Source organism: Schistocerca piceifrons, chromosome 4 (genome assembly GCF_021461385.2).
Source record: "Schistocerca piceifrons isolate TAMUIC-IGC-003096 chromosome 4, iqSchPice1.1, whole genome shotgun sequence".
Taxonomy (NCBI): domain Eukaryota; kingdom Metazoa; phylum Arthropoda; class Insecta; order Orthoptera; family Acrididae; genus Schistocerca; species Schistocerca piceifrons.
Window position 1 is genome coordinate 419,128,359 of NC_060141.1, and position 14,911 is coordinate 419,143,269.

Genomic DNA, 14,911 nt, shown 5'->3' on the forward strand with positions numbered 1-14,911 from the left:
TCCCTACTTTTTTTCCTTATGATCTCCTCCACGAGTTTCAACAGACAATTCAGCACTTTTGAATTTTCTAAACACTCCTATTACTCTATGCTCAGTAATTGCGAGGGCCTTTAGAAAACTATCTCGACAGAAAGACATTTAGTTATGAGCATGGTTTTGAATGGTATGCTCATATGTAAAGCCCTTAGGTTTCTGAATACATCCTGTATTCACCTTCCTAGGAAAGTTAGCTCTCACATACCTCAGTGTAATGTAGCATGCTTCCTTGTGTCAGAGAATGCGTAAAAGGAATCGCGAAACTCTTTAATATTCTTCATAGTGAGCAACAGCCTTCATTGGAATCGGCTTTAGTGGCTTTTAGTGGGATAAAAAGTTGTACCATTAGCTAAATGCCCGCAGAAAGGGCAAAAATGCATTACCAACTAATGTTTAGTGTAAATATACTAAACAAAAGTACAATAATTCTGTGCACTACGTTATAGGCTGTAGAGGAAGACAGTCGGTAATAGCTTACCTTTGCTTCTTTTGAATATTGCATTTGCAGTTCGCTAGGTCCAATGTGGAAATCCATGTCTTATCTGGAGCTGCTTCTTCTATTGAAGATTCCAGTTTTGATGGAATGGTACTAGAACTGAATCATTTGAACAGAATGTTAACACAGAAAGAAACTAAGAAAATCTACTAGGTCCATACACATTAAAAGCAACCATAATAGTAACTCCTACAAACTTTTTAGCCAGTCATGTGATGAAATCCAGATATTTGATAGGTTTATAATCAAGTGTCCGTTTTTGGATGAAACTATACTGTCATATGTTCACATTTTGTTTGAACCATTGCAGATTAACATTCATTTATTTATATTTACATCCGGATTTGACGCAAATAACTAGTGTCATTTGATTTAGCATGTAAGTTTCTGCAGGAATCAACTCATGGCTCAATTTCCATCATCTGATCATATGTCCATCTTTTATATGGATGCTCTTATATAGAGAGAGCCTTATGTTAAAAATTTATATATTTGTGTTAGTATAAATTGCACAAATGACTATAATTTTCTTAAAAATTAGAGGAAATAGTAAATGATATACTCTATAAGAAGTTTCAGAAAACTGTTAATAAAATGATCTGTAACTGATTTTATAATGAACTGGTGAAATGTATTAATGCTGAAAACTTATAGAATCGATAGATTTTTTTTACTATGTGTGGTCTGTCTTTGCATCTTAGCTTTATTGTCAGGATGTTTGCCTACAGTATTTTTGTCATAAATGCCTTGACCATGAATAATCAACTGCATCAATTGGAAAAGTGCCCAATATAACAATAGTGCCAACCCAACCATCATCATTTTGAAGGTAAGTAATACTTCTGTGTGTCTGATTTAATGTAATGTGTGCTCAAATATGCATGTGTTTGAACTATCATTTCGGAATTGCAGGGTAATAAATGCTGAATAACTATAACTTTATTTATCAGAAATTAAGCTTGTCTGTAGTTGGCAGCATGCAAATATTGAAAATATGTCATGTTGCATTGGTCGACAACGCACAATTTTTGAACTATTGATACCTGGCTACACATGCTCCGATTTGCCGGGGGTTGCCCTGTTGCCAGAACCGACAACCATAGTGCTGCCTGCCAAATGACGAATGGCAACAGGGCAATCCCACAACCAATCGGAGAGCGTGGCACCAGGCTTCAGTACTTTAAAAATGGTGCGTTGTCGGCCTACACAACATTAGTAATTTTGATTCCTACTGGCTTCAGCTATCCAGGGCTAAAATTTCGTGATACAATTTTTCTTCACCCTCTGTATACATACACGAGGGTCGTCCACTGCATTTTTTTTTTCTCAGCCAAAAACAATACTATCGATGCAAAACGTTACATATGTATTAATTGAAGTTTCCTGAGTGAGCGCGCCAACCAGGTAGTGTAGCTTCCAAACAGTTTCGAAATGGCTTCTGTAGGTGTGATGGACGTTACAAGCAATGTGCTGACATCGAATTTCTTACTGCAGGGAAAGAAACTGTGGGAAATATTCACAAACACTTGTGCAAAGTCTGTGGAGCATCAGCTGTCGCTAGAAGTAAAGGTAGTCGCTGGGCACGGAGGGTGAGGACATTAGAAGGTGGTTTGACAGAGCTCCACGATTTGCAGCAGTTGGGGAGACCATCCACGGTTGTCGCTCTTGACATGTTGCAACAAGGTGTTGTTTGGGCCACTCAAGGATGAGATTCGTAGAAGGCAGGGCATACACACACTTGATTCACGTTGGAGGAAGGCCATAGGACGGGATGGAGATTACCTGGAAAAATAGGGTGTGTAGATAAAACGCCTTTCCTTTGTGCGTAAAATTCTTATTATGTTCAATAAAGAATTGTTCCCCCCCCCCATGAACCATGGACCTTGCCGTTGGTGGGGAGGCTTGCGTGCCTCAGCGATACAGATAGCCGTACCGTAGGTGCAACCACAACGGAGGGGTATCTGTTGAGAGGCCAGACAAACGTGTGGTTAATGAAGAGAGGCAGCAGCCTTTTCAGTAGTTGCAAGGGCAACAGTCTGGATGATTGACTGATCTGGCCTTGTAACAATAACCAAAACGGCCTTGCTGTGCTGGTACTGCGAACAACTGAAAGCAAGGGGAAACTACAGCCGTAATTTTTCTCGAGGGCATGCAGCTTTACTGTATGATTACATGATGATGGCGTCCTCTTGGGTAAAATATTCCGGAGGTAAAATAGTCCCCCATTCAGATCTCCGGGCGGGGACTACTCAAGAGGATGTCGTTATCAGGAGAAAGAAAACTGGCGTTCTACGGATCGGAGCGTGGAATGTCAGATCCCTTAATCGGGCAGGTAGGTTAGAAAATTTAAAAAGGGAAATGGATAGGTTTAAGTTAGATATAGTGGGAATTAGTGAAGTTCGGTGGCAGGAGGAACAAGACTTCTGGTCAGGTGACTACAGGGTTATAAACACAAAATCAAATAGGGGTAATGCAGGAGTAGGTTTAATAATGAATAGGAAAATAGGAATGCGGGTAAGCTACTACAAACAGCATAGTGAACGCATTATTGTGGCCAAGATAGATACGAAGCCCACACCTACTACAGTAGTACAAGTTTATATGCCAACTAGCTCTGCAGATGACGAAGAAATTGAAGAAATGTATGATGAAATAAAAGAAATTATTCAGATTGTGAAGGGAGACGAAAATTTAATAGTCATGGGTGACTGGAATTCGAGTGTAGGAAGAGGGAGAGAAGGAAACATAGTAGGTGAATATGGATTGGGGGACAGAAATGAAAGAGGAAGCCGCCTGATAGAATTTTGCACAGAGCACAACATAATCATAACTAACACTTGGTTTAAGAATCATGAAAGAAGGTTGTATACATGGAAGAACCCTGGAGATACTAAAAGGTATCAGATAGATTATATAATGGTAAGACAGAGATTTAGGAACCAGGTTTTAAATTGTAAGACATTTCCAGGGGCAGATGTGGACTCTGACCACAATCTATTGGTTATGACCTGTAGATTAAAACTGAAGAAACTGCAAAAAGGTGGGAATTTAAGGAGATGGGACCTGGATAAACTAAAAGAACCAGAGGTTGTACAGAGATTCAGGGAGAGCATAAGGGAGCAATTGACAGGAATGAGGGATATAAATACGGTAGAAGAAGAATGGGTAGCTTTGAGGGATGAAGTAGTGAAGGCAGCAGAGGATCAAGTAGGTAAAAAGACGAGGGCTAGTAGAAATCCTTGGGTAACAGAAGAAATATTGAATTTAATTGATGAAAGGAGAAAATATAAAAGTGCAGTAAGTGAAACAGGCAAAAAGGAATACAAAGTCTCAAAAATGAGATCGACAGGAAGTGCAAAATGGCTAAGCAGGGATGGCTAGAGGACAAATGTAAGGATGTAGAGGCCTATCTCACTAGGGGTAAGATAGATACCGCCTACAGGAAAATTAAAGAGACCTTTGGAGATAAGAGAACGACTTGTATGAATATCAAGAGCTTAGATGGAAACCCAGTTCTAAGCAAAGAAGGGAAAGCAGAAAGGTGGAAGGAGTATATAGAGGGTCTATACAAGGGCAATGTACTTGAGGACAATATTATGGAAATGGAAGAGGATGTAGATGAAGATGAAATGGGAGATTTGATACTGCGTGAAGAGTTTGACAGAGCACTGAAAGACCTGAGTCGAAACAAGGCCCCCGGAGTAGACAATGTTCCATTGGAACTACTGACGGCCGTGGGAGAGCCAGTCCTGACAAAACTCTACCATCTGGTGAGCAAGATGTATGAAACAGGCGAAATACCCTCAGACTTCAAGAAGAATATAATAATTCCAATCCCAAAGAAAGCAGGTGTTGACAGATGTGAAAATTACCGAACTATCAGCTTAATAAGTCACAGCTGCAAAATACTAACACGAATTCTTTACAGACGAATGGAAAAACTAGTAGAAGCCAACCTTGGGGAAGATCAGTTTGGATTCCGTAGAAACACTGGAACACGTGAGGCAATACTGACCTTACGACTTATCTCAGAAGAAAGATTAAGGAAAGGCAAACCTACGTTTCTAGCATTTGTAGACTTAGAGAAAGCTTTTGACAATGTTGACTGGAATACTCTCTTTCAAATACTAAAGGTGGCAGGGGTAAAATACAGGGAGCAAAAGGCTATTTACAATTTGTACAGAAACCAGATGGCAGTTATAAGAGTCGAGGGACATGAAAGGGAAGCAGTGGTTGGGAAGGGAGTAAGACAGGGTTGTAGCCTCTCCCCGATGTTGTTCAATCTGTATATTGCGCAAGCAGTAAAGGAAACAAAAGAAAAATTCGGAGTAGGTATTAAAATTCATGGAGAAGAAATAAAAACTTTGAGGTTCGCCGATGACATTGTAATTCTGTCAGAGACAGCAAAGGACTTGGAAGAGCAGTTGAATGGAATGGACAGTGTCTTGAAAGGAGGATATAAGATGAACATCAACAAAAGCAAAACAAAGATAATGGAATGTAGTCTCATTAAGTCGGGTGATGCTGAGGGAATTAGATTAGGAAATGAGGCACTTAAAGTAGTAAAGGAGTTTTGCTATTTGGGGAGCAAAATAACTGATGATGGTCGAAGTAGAGAGGATATAAAATGTAGGCTGGCAATGGCAAGGAAAGCGTTTCTGAAGAAGAGAAATTTGTTAACATCCAGTATTGATTTAAGTGTCAGGAAGTCATTTCTGAAAGTATTCGTATGGAGTGTAGCCATGTATGGAAGTGAAACATGGACGATAAATATTTTGGACAAGAAGAGAATAGAAGCTTTCGAAATGTGGTGCTACAGATGAATGCTGAAGATTAGATGGGTAGATCACATAACTAATGAGGAAGTATTGAATAGGATTGGGGAGAAGAGAAGTTTGTGGCACAACTTGACCAGAAGAAGGGATCGGTTGGTAGGACATGTTCTGAGGCATCAAGGGATCACCAATTTAGTATTGGAGGGCAGCGTGGAGGGTAAAAATCGTAGAGGGAGACCAAGAGATGAATACACTAAGCAGATTCAGAAGGATGTAGGTTGCAGTAGGTACTGGGAGATGAAAAAGCTTGCACAGGATAGAGTAGCATGGAGAGCTGCATCAAACCAGTCTCAGGACTGAAGACCACAACAACAACAACAAAGAATTGTTGAAGAAAAAATGTGGTGCATTACTTTCTGGGCAACCCTCGTAGTTGCCTAACAGAGTATATCACTTATTATTAATTTTATTGCTGGAGTAGTATCAGGCATATGCCTGTCTGCAATGGATCTATATCTGCTGGAACTAGGGCAGTGGAACAAGTAATTCTGAATATGAAAAATGCAGGATTAAGGCAAGCTATATTTTAATATCCTAATTAATTACAGAACAGTGTGTTACAGTCTGTACTTAAGGTAACACCACAGATTATGCAAAGCAAAGACACAGGCCTATTAGTACAATTTGCTGCTCACACATCTACATATGGAATATATTGTTCATGCATCTCAAACAAACCCTTTTGAACAGATTTTCAGATGCCACTTTCACAAGCCGAATCACATTGTTTCACTACCTTCCGAAATTTCTCCTTGTTCAAACATTTGGTTAGTAGATCAGACAACATCTGATCTGTGGGTAAAGAGTTCACTTCAGTATTCCCTTGTTCTGGGTGATCCCTCATAAAATGATGCTTTATATCAACGTGTTTGATGCTGGCACTAGTAACATTATTTTGGACTAAGTTTATAACTCCCTTGTTTTCATAGTATATCTTGGTGGGTTTCATGTTGATATTAGGCCTTATATCACTTATTACATTCCTGATTCATAGTGATTCTTGAGTTTTGAGTGACAGAGCCGTATACTCAGTTTCTATAGTGCTCAAAGCCTCTGTTTTTAGTCTTTTACAGGACTAAGATATAAATCGTCCCATTAACGTAAAACAACAGCCAGTAATGGAATGTCTGCTCTCCAGCTTGCTACCTCAGTCTGAATCACTATAGCTCTCGACTTTCATATTTCCCTTTTCTACGATATCTTAGATTACAGTTTGTTTTTCTCTGCAAATATCTAAATATCCTTTTAACGGTTCTCCAGTGTTTCTCACATGGGCTTTTGCAGAATATGCTTACAATATTTGTGATGAAAGCACTATCAGGCCTTGATGTTTGTGACCAATTCAAAAGGCTTCCTACTACCTCTAAATATGGTACATATTCGTTGCACTGAACATCTGCTTCATTGCTAGTTAACTTGGCTTCTAGTTCCATTGATGTAAAAATGGGTTTACAGTTACTCATACCAAACTTTTTCAAAATTTTCTTCGTGTATGATGATTGGTCTATGTATAAATATTTTCTCTTCTTATTTTTAAAAATCTCTATACACAAGAATTGCTATACCTCTCCCAAGTTATGCATGTTAAACTTTGTTTTTTAATTGTCTTTCAAAACTTTTCATCTGTTCTTCATTCTTAGTTAGATTGAAGAAATCCTCCATTCATACAGCCATTATTGTAACCTCCTCTTTACTAGTTCTTTAATAGAGGCCAGGATCTGCCTTAGATTGTTTCATATCCATCTTTTGCACAGTTTCGTGCAGACATCTGTTCCAACAATTGGCCACTTTGTTTTAGTCCATAATTACTTTTCTTCACTTAACAGATCTTCCCTTTTTCTAGCAAACGTCTCTCTGCAGTCTATCCTTTCTTTTTGTTAACATCCTTTGGCTACAAGTAGTGCTTTATATTTGTTGTTGCACTCTCATGATTGTTTGTGTTAAACACCCATTGCGATTGTAACGGTTTTTTCATTTATAGCTTTCCAACCGATTCAGAAGGTTCATTTTGATAAAATGACTCTAATTCTCTTTCCATAGTTCCTCTCCAGGGTTGAGAATTCTGACCTCTGATAGACTCTTTAACTGTTGCACGTTCATAATTAAAAGTTTAGTATACTGTCGAAGCAGAAGCTGATTAGCACCGTGATGTAGTGGTTATGATACAAAACTGTTGCATGGAGGGTCGTGTGTTCAAATCTCACGCATACTGTACAATTTTAATTTCTATACCGTCTAAAAGTATTCGCAAATGTCAAGAATCACTGTACTGGAATCCTCAGTAGCTGTGTATATACTGTATGTGTTCTAGCCACAAGCAGTTCACTCCGCGCTCTTGTATGTGCAAGTGCTGAACAAACCTTCGTTAAGTGAAGTTAGTGTTCGTCATTCATCTAATTATACTTCTCCTACGTGACGTTATGTTGGTGAAGGCGCCGGGTATCGGAACTTGTGGTAGCGCACATTATCGACGACACATTGGCTCCCATGAGGTCACGACAGAATCGCCGTTTACGTGGCGAGAAACCTGAGTTCGAGCCATATTCAACAGATCGCAATCTATCGGAGACAGAAGAAGACGAGGACGATACGATGACAGCAACTGTTTGCCACCACATGAGACATCCTTCTGGGTTCTCTGGTGACGATGGCCAAGATCCAAACAAGTGGCTGAAGGTATACGAGCGTATAACCAAATTTAACAAATAGGATGACACTGTGTGTTTGGCTAACGTATTTTCCTATTTGGAGGCCACTGTCAAGCAATGGTATGAGGACCACAAGGAGAAGTTCCCAAGCTGGGAAGTATTCCAGGCCGAACTGCGCAAGTATTTCAGCGACACACAACGACAGAGGTGCAAGGTTGGAGATAAATTAAAGTGCAGGGCACAGCGTCCAGGAGAAACTACAGCCTCCTACATTCAAGACGTCTTGGAGCTGTGTAAAATAGTGGATTCTAGAATGAAGGAGGAAGATATGGTTGCACAAATCATTAAGGGTGTTGCTGAGGACATGTATCAAACCCTACAACTGAACGAGGTTTCGACAGCAGACGACTCCATAAAATGGTGCCAGTATATCGAGACAATGCATCAAAAAAGAATTACACGCAGGAAGTTTGAACGGCTTCCAAACGTCGTATTGATGTATGTGATGGAGGAAGCAACTGATTTGACAAGTGGTCTTCATCAGATAGTGAGAGAGGAAGTTCAGAAGGCACTTGGATTGCACGGCGAGCAAAAATGGAGACGCATGAGGAACCTGTTTGGGCACCAAGGAAGACTGGCGTCTGGAGGATCTAGGGTAACCAAACAGTATGTTTCCACTGTGGCAATCCTAGCCTGTGTTGTCTAGTTTAAGACGGCGAATATTTGCTGACGCCCGCGCCAGAAGACAGCAAACCGATCTTAGCTGACGCCAATTCTGAGACGACGAAGATGACCAAGAAAATGTGGGTTCAAGACGACGTAGATCACCATCGCCGCAAGCTAGCCGCTGGAGAGGACGCTCCACAACCGGCCGATCAAGGTCTCCATCGCCGTTTAGAAGCCCCAGCTAATCACCTAGCCGCTGCAACCTGAAAAAATGAAGGGTGCGGCCTACCTTGGACGTGAGGCAGCCGAAGAGAAAAATTCTGCACCGTCGATGATAGGAAACTACGTCGATATTCTCATGGATGGCCGATCAGCCGAAGCTCTTGTGGACTCTGGAGCATCATATTCAGTCACTTCGGAGAAGTACCTTCGCCAGTTGCAGAAAACCGCATTCATTGACAACAAAACATCTCTGCTGAAGGTGGCTAATGAGAAATATGTAAAAGCTACCGGAAGATGTACCATTCCTGTGGGTATAAGTGGCCATACACAGCCCTTAGAATTCATCACCTTACAAGAGTGTAGTCAATACGTCATTCTCGGATGGGACTTTTTGAAAGCTTCTCAGGCCATTATAGACTGTGCTCACTTGAAGATTATGCTAGACGAGATGAGATACTATGAACAGGAAGATGCGCACCCGAGCGTGTGGAGACTATGTGTGCTGGATGAAGTGATCATTCCTGCAGTCGGCACTAGAAAGGTAACTGTCATGTGTCATGCCATGCACCAAACCGTGGATCTTGTAGTGGAATGTAAGAGAATCATGTCACTGAAGAATAATTTGGCCATCCCAGCCTCTATCGTCTAGTTTAAGAATGGATTCGGTGAATTGTGGATAGTTAACTGTCACCGAGAACTGCAGATCTTTCCAAGACGCATGTGTGTATCAAACGCTGAGCCGTTAATTGCAGAACAGCTGAGCATCATAGAAACCTCCCATGCCGAGTCTGTGGTCGAAATTAGCACAACTACTACGAGACAAGATCATCTAGCTCAACTATCACCAGATCTCACTAACGAGGAACAGAAGAAGCTACTTGCCATTCTTCAAGAATTACACAGGTGAAAAGCAAATTGGACAAATCAAAGTTGAAGCACCGGATTAGCACTGGAGACCATCAACCAACAAGCCAGAGAGCATACCGTGTATCAGCAACGGAACGTCTAATAATTCGCGACGAGGTAGAGAAAATGATGAAGAATGACATCATTCAGCCTTTGCAGAGCCTATGGTTGTCACCAGTGGTCCTTGTCAGGAAGAAGAATGGCAGTTGGCCCTTTGTGTTGATTACAGGAAGCTTAATAAGATAACTAAAAAGGACGTTTACCCTCTTCCACGAATTGACGATACACTAGATTGTCTGAAGGGGGCTAAGTTTTTTTCAACCATGGACATGTACTCGGGATACTGGCAAATTTAAGTAGATTAGGTTAATCGTGAGAAAATTACATTCATCACCCCTGAGGGCCTGTATGAGTTTAAGGTAATGGCGTTTGGTTTGTGTAATGCACCAGCAACTTTTGAACAGATGATGGATAATCTTCTCAGGCACCTGAAGTGCACGATGTGTCTTTGTTATTTAGATGACATTATAGTGTTCTCAGAGACATTTGATGAACATATAAGAAGACTGAGGGCCGTTCTTAAGTGTCTCCAACAAGGTGGACTGAAACATAATCCAAGAAAGTGTCGTTTTGGAGCAAAAGAAATCAGAATCCTTGGACACCTTGTGTCAAACAAAGGTGTGCGGCCAGACCCAGAAAAAGTGAGACCTATAACGGAATTCCCTATTCCTAAAAGTATTAAAGATGTGAGAATCTTCCTCAGATTATGTTCTTACAACCGTCGTTATATCAAAGACTTTATTATAAAAGCCAGGAAACTCCAACAGTTGTTAAAAGCTGATACTAAATTTAACTGAGGTGGTGCTCAACAAGATACTTTTGATGTGCTGAGGGCCTGTATGAGTTTAAGATAATGCCATTTGGTTTGTGTAACGCACCAGCAACTTTTGAACGGATGATGGATAATCTTCTCAGGCACCTGAAGTGCACGATGTGTCTTTGTTATTTAGATGACATTATAGTGTTCTCAGAGACATTTGATGAACATATAAGAAGACTGAGGGCCGTTCTTAAGTGTCTCCAACAAGGCGGACTGAAACATAATCCAAGAAAGTGTCGTTTTGGAGCAAAAGAAATCAAAATCCTTGGAAAACTTGTGTCAAACAAAGGTGTGCGGCCAGACCCAGAAAAAGTGAGACCTATAACGGAATTCCCTAATCCTAAAAGTATTAGAGATGTGAGAATCTTCCACAGATTATGTTCTTACTACCGTCGTTATATCAAAGACTTTATTATCAAAGCCAGGAAACTCCAGGAGTTGTTAAAAGCTGATACTAAATTTAACTGGGGTGGTGCTCAACAAGATACTTTTGATGTGCTGCGAAAAGCTCTGACGACTGACCCTGTAGTTGGTCTGTATGATGAGAGAGCACCTACAGAACTACACACAGATGCCAGTGGGTATGGGATCGGTGCTGTTCTGGTGCAAATTTCGGATGGAAAAGAGAAGGTTACAGCCTATGCTTCTAGGACACTACCAAACCCGAGAGAAACTACTCAATTACAGAAAGAGAATGTCTTGCTGTGATCTGGGCCATGTGCAAATTTCGACAGTATCTCTATGAAAGGCCATTCAAGTTGTTACAGACCGTCATTCGCTTTGTTAGTTGACAGGTCTTAAGGTTCCAACAGGACGACTCGCCAGGTGGGCACTACGTCTTCAAGAGTATGACATTACCATAGTGTACAAAAGTGGGAGAAAACACCAAGATGCCGACTGTCTCTCAAGAAACCCTGTGCAAGACCATCAAGACTTTGATGAAGATAGTGACTGTCTCGCTGCACTCCAGGATCTCTTTGCTGAGCGGAAGGACGCCAAGATATCTTAAATTATGCTTGCCTTAAATCGGTTGGAGGATGTGGAAGGACAATTTAAGGTAGTTAATGGATTACTTTGCAAGAAAAACTTTGATCCGTTTGCAAAGAGGTAGCTACCAGTGATTCCTAAACACATGCACGTTGATGTTCTACAGAAATTCCATGACGCACCTGAGACTGGACATTTAGGATTTATTAAGAATCCGCAAGAGATTTTTCTGGCCAAGTTTATTTAAGAGTGTCTGTCGCTATGTGTCGCACTGTCGAGAGTGCCAGACGAGAAAGGCAGTTCCTCAGAAGCCACCTGGCCAACTCATACCAATTCCACCAGCCGAAACGCTTTTCCAGCGTGATGGGATTGACCTCACCTGACGATTTCCAACGTCTGCTAGTGGCAATAGATGGATTTTTGTTTTCGCTGACTATCTGTCACGGTATGCTATTACAAAAGCCGTGAAAACAACCGAAGCATAAGAGGAAGCCAAATTCATCGCGTAGGACATTATATTAAAACATAGTGCCCCAAGGTCGCTAATTACGGATCGACGGAAAGTTTTTCAGTCGAATCTTGTGACAGAGATAAACCGTCAGTGCTTCATTACTCATCACATGATCACGTGACGACTGCCTACCATCCGCAACCTAAAGGGCATACTGAATGCCTTAGTAAGACCACGGCAGACATGCTATCAATGTTCGTCAATGTTGAGCAGAGCAACTGGGATGAGGTGCTACCTTTCGTGACTTTTGCCTACAACACCGCCAAACAAGACACCACAGGATTTACATTTTTCCTGGTGCATGGTTTGTGAGGCGACTACGACGGTGGACACAGTGTTTCCGTTACATCCTGATGACGTGGACGACGAATACATCCGCCAGGTGTTAATCAGAGCTGAGGAAGCTCGGCAGTTAGCTCGACTCCGCACACTGCAGGCTCAAGAAAACGATCGCTGAAGGTATGACACGAGCCACCGACCTGTTGTCTACCAGCCTGGTGACCTCGTCTGGATCTTCACTCCTGTTCGGAAGGTTGGTCTCTCTGAGAAGCTCCTCAGGCGCTACTGTGGACCTTACAAGGTTGTAAGACAGTTGTCTGATGTTATTTAAGAAGTTGAAGATTTCGACTCCGACACCAGACGACGAAGGATCAGAGATTCGGTCCACGTCCTTCGAATGAAGCCCTATAAGGATCCTGCAACCCAGGATAAATTCGAAGCTCCACTGACAGGCAACAAGCGGAAAGGTGACGAAGAGCGTAGCGACAAAAGAAGTTCCAAGAAAATCACCGCCAGGACGAGAATCCGTCATCAGGACCAATGACTCGTTTCCGGACTAGGACGACGTAACACCAAGACACTAGTCTCTTAAGGAGGGGGCAATGTCGCAGCAGAACTTGATTAGCACTGTGGTGTAATGGATATGGTACAAAACTATTGCCTGGAGAGCTGTGTGGTCAAAACTTACCTGGGCTTCACAATTTTAATGTCTACATTCGGTTCGAGTACGTTCTATAAGTATCCACAGATGTCAAGAATAACTGTACTGGAATGTTCTGAAGCTGTATATATACTGTTTGTGATCTGGTTGGCCGGCCGCGGTGGTCTAGCGGTTCTAGGCGCTCAGTCCGGAGCCGCGCGACTGCTACGGTCGCAGGTTCGAATCCTGCCTCGGGCATGGATGTGTGTGATGTCCTTAGGTTAGTTAGGTTTAAGTAGTTCTAAGTTCTAGGGGACTGATGACCACAGATGTTAAGTCCCATAGTGCTCAGAGCTATTTGAACCATTTTTTTGTTCTGGTTGGAGACAGTTTGCTCTGCGCTCTTGTATGTGCAAGTGCTGAATAAACCTTCGTTAAGTGAAGTTAGTGTTCGTCATTCATGTAATACATCTTCTTCTATGTGGCATTTCATAATCAGGGTATTTTTTAGGTTCAGGAACACAAGAAGAACGTTTGAAAATATTTTTGTTCTCGAACTTCATCTTCATAGAACATATTTATGATTTATGTGTTCCTTGCCACCTTCTCCTATTTCTTCTTGATCTTCATTTTATGTTTCATTTCCAGAGTCAGTATTTCTTGAACTTTACGACGTTAATGAAGCGGTTGTACTCTCTTGATGATCGTCGTATATTTCGTTTTTATTATTCTCAAGGAGTACATCTCTACTAGTCTTTATCATGAGTTGGTAATCCTTTGAGTCTTCACAATAACCTTCTAAAATATATTTCTTATACTTTGGGTCCTGTTTTCGCCTCAGTTGTTTCAGGACATGTACCTCAGCCTTGCATGCAAAAACTTTTAAGTTGCTCAGATTTGGCTTCTTCCATGTCCAAACTTCATAGAGGCTACTATTTTTTACCGTATTGCTAGGCGATCGATTGATCAAATACACAGCTGTCGACACCACCTCTGCCCAAAACATTTTTGTAACCCAGCAACAGTTTACACACTTCTTGCTTCTTCAACAACATTCCCATTTGCTCTCTCTGCTATTTAATTCTGGGATGGACTGTATCTGATGGTGGTTTGGTGTCTAATGACTACTTCCTTCAAACGTTCCTCGAATTTTTGATTGGTATGCACTGTCCCATTATCATATCTGATAATTTTAATCTTCTTTTCCATTTCTTTTTCTACCATATCATGAAAGTTCTCAAAAATATCACTCACTTGATCTTTAGAACTAAAAAAAAAGTAGTTATATGTTGAATAGTCGGTTGTGAAGGTAACAAAATAATGGCTTCTTCCTAAATAATAGCTCCTCCATTGGCTCACATACGTCAATTTGTATTAACTGCAAGACGTTTGTATTGCCGCTTTTGCTAGGCTTAAAGGATAATCTAGTGAGTTCCCTTGCATACATATTTCACAAGTTTCTGTATACACACATAAAAAAGTTTTACATCACCCCTGTTCCCAGAACTCCTGAAGATAGTTGTTGACGGTGGATATTGTATCACAGACACAGTCCCTTGGGCTGCTCAGAGATGTCACTAAACCCACCTAAAGATATAAACAACCATGCATGAGCAGCGACTATTACACAGAGGGAGTCCGACAGCCGAAAGGTTCCAGTCATTCCACCAGGAAGGAGGTACACGGCTCGTGTTGTCTGTAGTTCAACGATCCTTAGACAGTCAATACCGCGGTCCGATGGCGTCCGCATTGTCACTATGTGCCAGGAAGTGTTCTCAACAAGGGAAGTATCCAGGCGTCTTGGA